A 4,028-nucleotide genomic window follows, 5' to 3' on the forward strand; every position below is an offset into this window, starting at 1 on the left:
AAATAACTGCTATAACTTCTACCGCTTCCACTTTGTTGCTTTTTCCATTTCTTCTGATAAACAATCGTGGTACAAAGCTCAATAATAAAGGTTTTTGTTCCCGTTTATTTATCAATTATTTTCCTTTTACCTATACCAACCCATGGCACAAGACTATTTAGCATTATCCACATCGCCTTAAAAGTATTCAGAAGAAGCACATTGCACTAACTGAAATTTTTTCGCCTGCAGGTTCGCCTATAATATACTATTTATTTACTTGCGCCGGCAGCTACAGTGTTTAGAGCACCTTTATATCAAGACGCCTGCACCATCTAGGGAATTCATTTATATTTTAAATTGCATTGTCATCGTGATCGGAACTATGCTGAAAATTTCAAGTCTCTAGCTTGTCGAAAGTTAGTTTAAAATCGATTGGAAATTTGCGCGGGATGAGTAACTTAAATAACAGCTTGTAAAAAATCCTCAGCTTATAGAACCCGTTAAAAAAATTTGAAGCGAATCGTAGGTATGACATAATATTTTAACAAAATCCGTCTGACTTAAAAAATAATGCCGCCTCATATGTAAGGGCGCTAGGGATAAATCTTCTTATTTAAAGAGTTAATATTGTACCTATATATTCAGAAGCACTTTTGTGTTTATTTTTTAAGCATAGAAATTGAACGAGTTTTTTTTTTTCAGGAAGATGATTTGATTGCTACAGTGGAGGAAAGCTCGTTTGTTCAACGGCGGTATGCGAAGTATTTCGACATGGTTATTGTAAATGAGAACTTTGACAGTACCTTTCAACAAGTGGTAAAAGTACTAGACCAAATGAGCCATGAAGAGCAGTGGGTACCGGTCGATTGGATATATTAAAATCCATTAGCTATTTACTTTTTAAACATTTCCCCTCTAATAAAATTGCAATTGCATACAAGCTATTCATTGGTTAAACTATTTTAAATGCACCGATAATATGCATATATATTTCGTAGAACTTTAGCTTAACGTTACCTTAATTCACAAAGGCCATAACCTACAAATTTTTTAGGAGAGCTACAGGAGAAGCCAAAAACAGTATCAAAAGAGTGTCAAAAACAGGTAGGGATTTTTAAAAAGTGGCATTTATCTCCGTTGTTTTTGGTACTAACACTTTAAAATTTTCCTTCCAAAATCTGTGCAAAACGCAGTTTCGAAAAATCTGTTTATTAGGGCCTTTGTGTATTAAGGTACCGATATAATTGTTTATAATAATCAGCATGTGTTCGAATTTCCAGCGCTGGTTACTTACATATATGCGTACCTATAAGGAGTGCGTCACGTTTTTGTTTATAACTTCTTTCTTGTTTTAAGTTTGTTCAAACATAATTTGGTTGTAATCGTTCTTAGGGAATGAAAAAAAAAATATCTGTAGAAAATTAAATGTTTTTAAGGATGAATAATGGAAACTATCAGGAACTCCTGTCGAAGTTGGAGCCTTCAATACAAAATATGGATACCTTCATGAGTGACGCGATTACATCCCATCAGCGGCAATCGGCTACTCTTAAGAATTTTGTCATCCGGCGAAAGTTTCAAAGATTTGAAAATTTTGACAGCGATATCTCCAAAAAGCCTAAGCCGTTAATATTGCATTAGATCTTGTAAAGCAATGCTGGGCACACTAACACAGTGTGATTTTGTCGTGGTATTAGTGCGTCGCGCTCATTTATGGTTGCCACATTTTATATAAATGTTCTAATGTCTATTTGCTTATACGTATAGTAGAATAGTGAATCTTGGAAGTTTAAGCTACTAATACTATAAGTTTATAGAAACTTTTACATACAAAAAATTTAGTACTTGTAAAATTTAAATTGGTAACAAATTTGTTTAATACCTGGGCACCGTTTTGTTAGAATCAAATCTTTAAAATGCTGGCCGGCCAGATCGTTACGGTGTTTAGATTTTATTATTTTCATATAAATAAGTGTTTAGTCCTAAAAATAGAGTACAACTTAAAAATATTATTCATTAAGTATTTTTGGGCATTTGCATTTCTCTATCGATTTAAAGAAAAAAAAATTCGAAACTAAAGTATGCAAATTGTGCCCTTTTTATAGAAATTTTAAATTATGTAGTGAACGTTAATCAGCAAGCGGCCCATTTTATATTATAAATTCACACGGCATGAAAAATTCGGTTTCTTATATTAAAAATACGTAGGACATTGTGGGGTTTTTGTAAATTTCCTCCGAAAAATGTGGCACGCGTGTGCTAAGATTACGAAGAAAAACAATCAACAGCCGAGCGTGATGTTATCTTGGTGAAATCTGCAAGTAGACTGAATCGAAATTCGCTGCTTTGCTTCTGTATACGTATACGAACTGCAGTGCTGGCGTTGCTCGCGAGCAAAAATTGTCCACCTTTGTTGTAAAGCCATAATAAAAACATTATTCACTGATATTGTGTATCTGAAAATGGTTCGTCAAAAGACTGCGCTGACCCGGAATTCTTTGATTGAATAAACTCTGGTTATTCTGCGAACACTGACTGCGAATATTCCTTTCGTGGTATGGTGTTTTTTTTATTCAAGTATTTCGGGCGTTTTTGTGAGATCTGTGGAAGAAAAGTATGGAACAGACGACGATGAACTATATGGAGTAGAGGGAGGAGCGAGATATTCGGTTCGTTCAGAAGGCGCAGCAGTTGAGCGCAACCGTTGTTAAAAAAAAAAATCAGAGATTACTGAGCTACATTACGTGCCTTTTGAATGGCTTGATAAATTAGCTGTGAAAGGTACACACAACATGTTTTCTCAGATGATCAGAAAAATATTAAATATCATCTAAAACTCAACTGTTGAGTATATCATAAGTACATAACAGAGACAGGCTTGCGTTGAACGCCAACTATTGCTATTTCTTTATTTATTTTCTTCAATAACATAGCTATTTGCCCCCACCTTTATTATTTCTCGCTAATGTTTACACCGCGAAGAATAATAGAGTTACTCAGTGAATTTTAGATCGCGTTAAAACGTCTGTACTGACCATTCATCCACTTCACACTTCCAATGGAATAATTGGCCGTGTAAGCGTTGCAAACCCTCGACTTTTATGAAGCAATTGGATCGTGTATACTTTGCAATATGTCGACTTTCGCGCTTTCTCGCGGTTTTCGCCGGCACTTAAGTTACCAAAAAGCACCGGGCGACTCATATGAGGCATAAACGTAGAGGAAAAAATTTCGGAGCAAAACTTAACTCGGTATCGGGTTTCGATACGAGTACTTTTCTTCGATACCTATTCAGTACTTGGCTCTAAATTATCGATGCCAAAATTACTTGGTATCGAACGAAAGGTATCGAGTATGTACTTGTATTTACTCGTATCGTTTCATCTCTACTCTAGTGTTGGAAAACTATCGATAGTCGGCACTATCGATACTTAACGATAGTCTGAAATTAACTATCGATAGTTTCCGATAGTTTTTTTAAGCTAACCGAGTTATGCTAATATATGAATATGGCACATATTTATGTGGAATATTATAGTTAGAATGATATAGCTGACAAAAAATTTTCTGACCAATAAATAGTTGTATTAAAAGAAAACTATAGAAATTCATTTTACAAACATTTTTTAGTAATGTAAGAAAGAAGGATCTATAAAAAATAAAGCGGTCTTTTACTAAAAAGTTCATTGCACCTTCGTGATGCTACATATTATAGTAAAAGAAAAGTAAAAGCGCTTGCTCCGGGCTATTACCGTTACGATTCTGGTAAAGCATTTAAGGTGCACCTCAACTTTTTTTGAAATGCCAGTTAAGCTGCTCTAGCGCTCAAGGCCTCATATAATAACTGGATACATTCACATACTTATATAAATACATTTTTATTCAATCTCCGAATACGTACATGTATAAAGAAGAATATAAAAAAAATAACAACACATAAATTTTATTGCAACGCACGCGTTTAAAAATATACTTTTCATAAAAACGCGCTTTTAGCTATTGTGTTATGAACGGGATCTTAGCCGCAGAACAAAAAAAAATTATTT

General features: G+C 34.3%; 1 long non-coding RNA gene across 1 annotated transcript; it reads left to right on the plus strand.

Annotated features, from left to right (window-relative positions):
• Positions 1-219: 219 nt before the first annotated feature.
• LOC118754685 lies at positions 220-926 on the plus strand. The gene is made up of 2 exons (XR_004994930.1): positions 220-508; positions 685-926. It is a non-coding gene; the product is annotated as an uncharacterized LOC118754685 (long non-coding RNA).
• Positions 927-4,028: the final 3,102 nt, after the last annotated feature.

This window comes from Rhagoletis pomonella, unplaced genomic scaffold, assembly GCF_013731165.1.
Source record: "Rhagoletis pomonella isolate Grant_MI unplaced genomic scaffold, Rhpom_1.0 Rhpom_scaffold_04397, whole genome shotgun sequence".
Lineage (NCBI taxonomy): Eukaryota > Metazoa > Arthropoda > Insecta > Diptera > Tephritidae > Rhagoletis > Rhagoletis pomonella.